Genomic DNA, 9,030 nt, shown 5'->3' on the forward strand with positions numbered 1-9,030 from the left:
AAGTAGAAGGGGAATAAAACAAGGAAAGTAGGAAGCAATTGTAGGGAGGGGCAAGTGTGTGTGTGTGTGGGGGGGGTGACAAAAAGCAAAATACTGGTGAGGAGGAACAAAGAGAAAGGAAATAGAGCAGGATTTAAAAGGGATAATATGATGGAAGGCAATACACAGTTAGTAATCATAACACTGAATGTGAGTGGGATGAACTCACCCATAAAATGGAAGTGGATATCAGAGTGATTTTAAAACCAGAATCCTACTTTATGTTTACAAGAAACACATTTGAGGCAGGGTAACACACACAGATTCAAGGTAAAAGGCTGGAGCAGAAATTATTATGCATCATCTAAAGTTAAAAAAGGAGGCATAGCAATCATGATACCAGACAAAGCTAAAGTAGAAATTGATCTGATCAAAAGAGATAAGGAAGAAAATTACATTTTGCCATGGGTACTATAAAGAATGAAGTAATATAATTACTAAACATTTATGCACCAAATGGTATAGCATCTAGATTTCTAAATGAAAAATTTAAGGATCTCACGGACAAAATAGATAGTAAGACCATACTAGTGGGGGATCTCAACCTTCCCCTTTCAGAACTAGATAAATTGAACCAAAAAATAAAAAAGAACTAAAAGAAGTGAATGAAATGCTAGAAAAATTAGAGTTAATAGATATCTGGAGCAAACTAAACAGGGATAAAAAGGAATATACCTTCCTCTCAGCAGTACATGGTACATATACAAAGATAAACCATGTACTAGGGCATAGAAATATTGCAAACAAATGCAAAAAAGCAGAAATAATTAATGCAACTTTTTCAGATCATAATGTGATAAAAATTATAATTAACAAGGGTCCATGGAAAGACAAATTTTAAATTAATTGGAAACTAAAAAAATCTAATTCTTCAAAATTGATGGGTCAAAGAAGAAATTGTAGGAACTATTAGAGACTTCATTAAAGAGAATGACAAAGAAGAGACTACATACAAAAACTTATGCAATACAGCCAAAACAGTACTCAGGGTAAATTTTATATCTCTGAGTGCCTATAGTAACAAAATCAAGAGGGATGAGATCAATAAATTGGACCTGCAACTTAAAAAATTAGAAAAAAGAACAAATTAAAAGTTCCCAGAAAAAACTTAATTGGAAATCCTAAAAGTTAAAAAAGAATTTAATAAAATTGAAAGCAAAAGAACTATTGAACTAATAAATAAGGCTAAGAGCTGGTACTTTAAAAAAAACAAATAAAATAGATAATGTCCTGGTTAGTCCAATTTAAAAGAGAAAGAAGAGAAGAAAATTAACAGTATCAAAGATGAAAAGGGCAATCTTACCTCTAATGAAGAGCAAATTAAGGTAATTATTAATCAATTTGCCCAATTTTTGTAAATATGACAATCTTGGTGATATGGATGAATATTTACAAAAATTTAAATTGCCTAGATTAATAGCAGAAGAGATAGAATACTTAAATAATCCCATATCAGAAAAAGAAATTGAACAAGCCATCAAGGAACTTCCTAAGAAAAAATCCCCACGGCCATATGGATTCACAAGTGAATTCTATGAAACGTTTAAAGAAAAATTCCAATACTATACAAACTATTTGACATAATAAGTAAAGAAGGAGTTCTACCAAACACCTTTTATGATACAAATATGGTACTGATTCCAAAGGCAGGCAAACCAAAAACAGAGAAAGAAAACTACAGACCAATCTCTCTAATGAACATAGATGCAAAAATCTTAAATAAAATACTAGCAAAAAGACTACAGCAAATTATCAGTCACTATGACCAGGTGGGATTTATACCAGGAATGCAAGGAAGGTTTAATATTAGGAAAACCTTCCACATAATTGATCATATCAATAATCAAACCAACAGAAATCACATGATTATCTCAATATATGCAGAAAAAAGCCTTTGACAAAATACAACACTCTTTCCTATTGAAAACATTAGAAAGTTTGACAAAATACAACACTCTTTCCTATTGAAAACATTAGAAAGCATAGGAATAGAAGGGCCATTCCTCAAAATAATAAACAACATATATTTAAAAACCATCAGCAAGTATCATCTGTAATAGGGAAAGTTAGAAGTCTTCCCAATAAGAGCAAGAGTGAAGCAAGAATGCCCATTATCACCTCTATTATTTAATATTGTACAAGAAATACTAACAGTAGTAATTAGAGAATAAAAAGAAATTGAAGAGATTAAAGTAGGCAATAAGGAAACTAAACTATCACTTTTGCAGATGATATGATATACACTTAAAGAATCCTAGATAATCAACTAAAAGGCTAGTGGAAATAATTAACAACGTTAGCAAAGTTAAAGAGTACAAGATAAACCCACATAAATCATCAACATTTCTGTATATTTCCAACAATACTCAGCAGCAGGAGTTAGAAAGAGAAATTCCATTTAACATCACTCTAGAGTCTAGACAATATAAAATATTAAGGAATCTATCTACCAAGACAAACATAGGAATTATATGAACACAAATACAAAATACTTTTCACACAATTAAAACTAGATCTAAATCATAAAAACATTAATTGCTCATGGGTAAGATGAGCTAACATAATAAAAATGGCAATCCTATCCAAATTAATCTATTTATTCAGTGCCATACCTAACAAACTATCAAAAAATATTTTTATAGAATTAGAAAAAATTATAACTAAGTTCATCTAGAAAAATAAAAAATCAAGAATATCAAGGGAAATAATGGAAAAAAAGGTGAAGGATAGGGGTCTAGCAGTATCAAATCTGAAACTGTACTATAGAGCAATGGTCATCAAAACAATATGGTATTTGTTAAGAGACAGAACGGTGTATCAATGGAATAGACTTGGGGTAAATGACCTCAGGAAGTTAATGTTAGAGAAACCCAACTATCCCAGCTTTGGGGACAAAATCTTCTGGGAAAATTGGAAAACAACAGTATGGGGAAAATTAAGTTTAGATCAACTTCTTACATCCTATACCAAGATAAATTCAAAATGGGTAAATGACTTAAATTTTAAAAATGAAGTCATAAATAAGTTAGGTGAACATAGATTAGTATACCTGTCAGATCTGTGGGAAAGAAAGGAATTTAGACCAAGCAAGAGATAGAGAACATCACAAGATATAAAATGAATGACTTTGATTATATCAAATTAAAAGGGTTTTGTACAAACAAAACCAATGCAACCAAAATTTGAAGGAAAGCAAAAAACTGGGAAAGCATTTTTATAACAAAACTCTCTGATGAAGGTTTAATTTCCCAAATATATAAGGAACTAAGTCAAATTTACAAAATAACCAAGCCATTCCCCAATCAACAAAGGGTCAAAGGACATGAATAGGCAGTTTTCACATGAAGAAATCAAATCTATCAATAAACACATGAAAAAGGGTTCTAAATACCTCCTAATTAAAGAAATGAAAATCAAAACAACTTTGAGGTACCATCTTACACCTAGCAGACTGGCCAATATGGCAGGAAAAGAAAGTAATAAAAGTTGGAGGGGATATGGCAAAATTGGGACACTAAAATGTCCATGGGTAGACAGATAAAGCCAATATAATTAAAATGACAATCTTACCTAAATGAATCTAATTATTCAATGCCATCCCAATGAAATTACAAATATATATATACATATATATATAATTGAAGTAGAAATAATATTGATAAAATTCATTTGGAAGAACAAAAGGTCAAGAATATCAAAGGAGGGGCAGCTGGGTAGCTCAGTGGATTGAGAGTCAGGCCTAGAGACAGGAGGTCCTGGGTTCAAATCTGACCTCAGACACTTCCCAGCTGTGTGACCCTGGGCAAGTCACTTGACCCCCATTGCCCACCTTTACCATTCTTCCACCTAGGAGCCAATACACAGAAGTTAAGGGTGTTTTTAAAAAAAGAATATCAAAGGAAATAATTTTTAAAAGGTAAGGAAGGAAGACTAGTAGTATCAGATTTCAAACTATATTATAAAGCAATAATTATCAAAACTACCTGGTATTGGCTAAGAAATAGAAAAGTAGATCAGTAGAACAGAGCAGACATACACCAGTCATTAAAAAATTTAGTAATATTGTATTTGACAAAGGTAAAGTTTCAAATTTGGGGAATAAGAATTAACTATTTGGTAAATTATCTTACATAATTTACCAAGATAAAAATATAAAAGTCATTGCATAATCTAGATGTAAAGGAAGATATCCTAAATAAATTAGAATTAGGACTTTATGAATAGGAGAAGAATTTATGAATTAATAGATAGAATATGCTGAAATGTAAAATAGATTATTTTGAATAAACAAATTGTAAAGGTTTTGTACAAATAAAACTAATGTAGACAAGATTATAAGGAAAGCGGTAAATTGAGAAAAAATGTATAGACATTTTCTTAGGTAGAGGGCTCATATCTAAAAAGAGAGTTTTGTTAAATATACAAGTAGATAAGCCATTCCCCAATTAACAAATGGTCAAAAGATATGAATATACAGTTTTTGAATGAAGACATCAAAACTATATATAATTTTTTTAAACACTTTCCTTCCAGCTTAGAATCAATACTATGTATTAGTTGCAAGGTAGAAGGTAGTAAGGACTAGGCAATGGGGATTAAGTGACTTGCCCAGGGTCACACAGCTAGGAAGTGTCTGAGGCCAGATTTGAACCCAGGATCTCTGGTCTCTTGGCTTATCTCTTAATCTACTAAGCCACTCACCTGCCCCCCCAAAAGATATGAACATGCAGTTTCTGAATGAAGAAATCAAAGCTCTTTATAATTACATGAAAAACTGTTCTAAATCATTACTGATTAGAAAAATGCAAACCAAAACAACTCTGAAATATCATCTCACACCTATCAGATTGGCTAACATAATCAAAAGGGCAAAATTACAAATGTTGGAGGGGAAGCGAAAAAAATAGGGACAGTAATACATTGTTGGCGGAACTATGAACTGATTCAACTATTTTAGAGCACAATCTGGAATTATACTTGAGGACTTATAAAGCCTTTGGTTTCAGCAATAACTCTCAAGAGTCATTGTTGAGGATTAAATGAGATAATGTGTAAAACATTTTGCAAACGTGATCATGATAATATGATGATGATAATGTGTCTGAACTCTGTACTTGGCTTTATCCCATGACATTTGTGGGTAAGAGAGAAAGAGGCACTTTAGAATGGCATTAACAGGCCACTCCTGTACTTACCCACCTCATTCTGCCATTAAAGAGATCTGAAACAGCTCATTGTTTTTCTTTATCACACAGAGAATTTTCCAAATCCTGCAGTAAATTTTAAATTGCTATTTTAATACATTTTTTGTTGACAACACAAATAAGCTAGAATAAAATGTTGGTTCTGTCTTTACTTTTAATAATGCCCTGCTTTTTGGAAACTTCAGCAGTAACTATTTTTCTAAAACTTTAATAATTACTTTGTATTAAGTACATAGTCACTTATAACAACTAATACACAATACTGTACTTTTTGGTTATTTTTTTCTTTTTTGAGTGTGCCACAAGGTAGAGTGGAGCTAGGTTATGGAAAATCTGCAGTGCTGGGTAAGAAAAGGGAAAAACTGAACAGCTTGAAACAGAGAAAAGGTATTAGTGACTAGCTCTAAGGAAGATTACAGACAGGGTCAGGAAGAATTGGGGTGGCGGTGGGCTAGGGACTATTTTCTTTTCTTTTTTTCTTTTCTGTGGCCGATTAGATTGAAAGCTTCTTGAGAGAAGGGAATTTGTCTTTTTTTTTTTTTTTTTTTTTTTTGCTTTTAGTATCTTTAGCACTTAGCACAGTGCCTGGCATAGAGTAGGCTCTTAATAAATATTTATTGGTTGACTTAGGAGGCCTCAAAACTTAATAGTAGGATACTATTTATAGTGTGGTATAGTAGATAGAGGACCAATCTTGGAGTCAGGAAGATCTGTGTTTGTGTTCTGCCTCTGACATGTATACTTGACCCTGAGCAAGTCATTTAACATTTTAGTAGCCCAGGCAACTGTTATAAAGTTTTATTTAATTTTACTCTGTCTCCTAAAAGCAGAATTTTTATATAAGAGCAGAAGTTATTTAATCTCACTGTCTCTTTAAGAGTAGTTTTTATAAGGACAGATTTTCAGTTAAAAACTAACTCCATTTTCCCTGGCTTCTCAAGGAACAGGAGGTTTTTTTATTGGGGGGGGGGGAGTTCTATATCATTCACTCAGTCAAGAAGATCTGACAGTTTCTTTTGAGAGTTTGAGATACAGATAACAATTTGAGAAAGAGTGTCTTGGAGGGTTTTTCCTTCTCAGTACTTTGAGGGAGAAAAGTCTGACTCGGAGGCCTTTTTTCCACAGCAGTTACAGGGGAACTGTAGCACTGTCTGTCTGTGTGACAGGCAGTTTCAACTGAGAGTTAATAGAAGAATTATTTTAAAGAGTTTGTTACTGATCAATGTTCATCAATTAGTTAAGATAGATAGCGAAATTTATTCCTGGATGGTGAAAGTAGTTTTAGTTAGGCCTGCTTTGCTGGGCAAGAAGATCCTGCCAAGAAAGGCAGTTAGGAATAGGGTTCTTTAGAGATTTTAGCATAGCATTTAAGACAGTGATTCCCAAACTTTTTTGGCTTACCGGCCCCTTTCCAGAAAAAAATATTACTTAGCCCCCTGGAAATTAATTTTTTTTAAATTTTAATAGCAGTTAATAGGAAAGATAATTGCAGGACTTACCTTGTTCCGGGTTAAGATGGCGGTAGAGTAAGAAGCAGCTCTTAACCTCTCCTGACCAAAACACACAAAACTCCTCAAGGGGACATAAAAACAAGTCCAGACGAATGGAGGAACCCCACAACAGGGTGCAGCGTGGAAGGTACGTGGAATCGGGACATTTCCATGCTATAAAGGGGTGAAACAGCTCTCACTAAATCGCGGGCTGAGCAACCACCCCACCCCCACCCCCTCCACACACACCACCTATAGCGCCGAAGCCAGTTAAAAAGAAATAGAGCAAGTTTGGGGCACCCATCGAGTCATTGACAGCTCTGAGGCCTGTTCCTGAGAGCAGCAAGATTTGGGACCCCAATAAGCCAAAGAACGCACGCGAAATCTGAGCGCGGGAGCAGAGCACAGGAGCAGCAGAGGCCTGGGTGGAGGCAGACACAGCCACAAGCTAAAGCTCTGAAGCCCTGAGTGGGGAACCAGTGTAGACGGGTGTACAACTGTGGAGGCAGCACCCTGAGACTTGTGGAGGAACCTCCGGCGGAGGATCAGGCAAGGGGGTCCACCAGAGGGCTTGACCTTGGAGAGGACCAGAACTCAGACCTCAGGAGCCAAGGGACCACGGACAGACCCCGAGCGCGAGGATAAAGCTGAGAAGCTGCTGGGCTAATGATGGCTACCCAGACTCAGGAAGTTCAGAAGAGAAAGATAAATAACAAGAAAAAGAAGTCTTTAACACTCCACAACTTTTACACAGAGAAAATCCAGACAACGGAGCAAACAGAGGAGGAGAACAAACAAGCATCTGGACCCTCCTCAAATAAGGAAAACGGGTCACAAGCTATGGAAGAGTTCAAAACTGAGATTCTGAGGAAGATGGAAGAGATCTGGCACGAAAATAACAGTTTAAAAGGTAAAATCTTGCAATTGGAAAGTGAGGCTTAGAAATCAAATGAACTGATAAGCAAAGTGAACCAGATTGAAAAAGAAAACCAAAAGATCATAGCTGAAAACGAAAAGTTTAGAGCTGAAAACGAAAAGTTTAGAGCCGAAAACCAGTCCCTAAAGGCTAGAATTGAACAATTAGAAGCTAATGATCTCTCAAGACAACAAGAACAAATAAAACAAAGTCAAAAGACTGAAAAAATAGAAAGAAATATGAAATATCTCAATGAGAGAGTGACAGACCAAGAAAACCGGTCTAGAAGAGACAATTTGAGAATAATTGGTCTTCCAGAAAAACCAGAAATTAATAGAAACCTGGACTCCATACTAAAAGAAATTATTCAGCAAAATTGCCCTGAAGTCCTACAACAAGAGGGCAATATAGACATTGAAAGGATCCATAGAACACCCACTACATTCCATCCAGAGAAGAAAACGACCAGAAATATAATTGCGAAATTCAAGAGCTTTCAAGCAAAAGAAAAAATCTTACAAGAAGCCAGAAAGAAACAATTCAGATATCAAGGAGCACCAATCAGGATCACACAGGATCTGGCAGCCTCCACGCTAAAAGATCGTAAGGCTTGGAATACAATATTCAGAAAGGCAAGAGAGCTGGGCCTGCAACCACGGATCAACTACCCATCAAAATTGACTATATATTTCCAGGGGAAAGTATGGTCATTCAACAAAATTGAAGAATTCCAAGTATTTGCACAGAAAAGACCAGGGCTAAATGGAAAGTTTGATATCCAACCACAAAAATCGAGAGAAACATGAAAAGGTAAATAAGAAACAGAGGGGAAAGAAAGAAAATTTATAATTTTTAAATTTGCCTTTTTAAGGGCCTCAGTAAGATCTAATTATATGTATTCCTATGTAGAGAAATGTTATGTATAATTCTCTGTAGTGAACTCTATTCACTATTATAGTATTCACTATTATAGTAATCGGAAGAATAATTCACAGGGTGAGGGTGGAACACTAAATAATCTAAGATGACATGGGGGATGGGAAAGAGGGGGTGAATAGCAGGGGACACCAAGAGAAACTTGAGTGAATAAGAAAAATAGGATATTATAGTACACACAAAGAGGGCATGGGAAGGAGAGGGCACAAATACTATTATAAGAAGGAGAGGAAGAGAGCATTAAGAGGTAATAATCAAACCTTACTCTCAGTGTAATCAACCCGGAGAGGGAAGAGTACTATCCATTGGGACATAAAACTCTTATCTAACCCTTCTGAGAAAGTCAGAAGGGATAAATCAAGGGAAACAGGGGAATGGGGAGGTCAAAATAAGGGAGGGGAGAAGAAGGGGGAGGGAATTCATAAGGCCTTTAAAAACAAAAAGG

The sequence above is a fragment of the Gracilinanus agilis genome, chromosome 2 (genome assembly GCF_016433145.1).
Source record: "Gracilinanus agilis isolate LMUSP501 chromosome 2, AgileGrace, whole genome shotgun sequence".
Lineage (NCBI taxonomy): Eukaryota > Metazoa > Chordata > Mammalia > Didelphimorphia > Didelphidae > Gracilinanus > Gracilinanus agilis.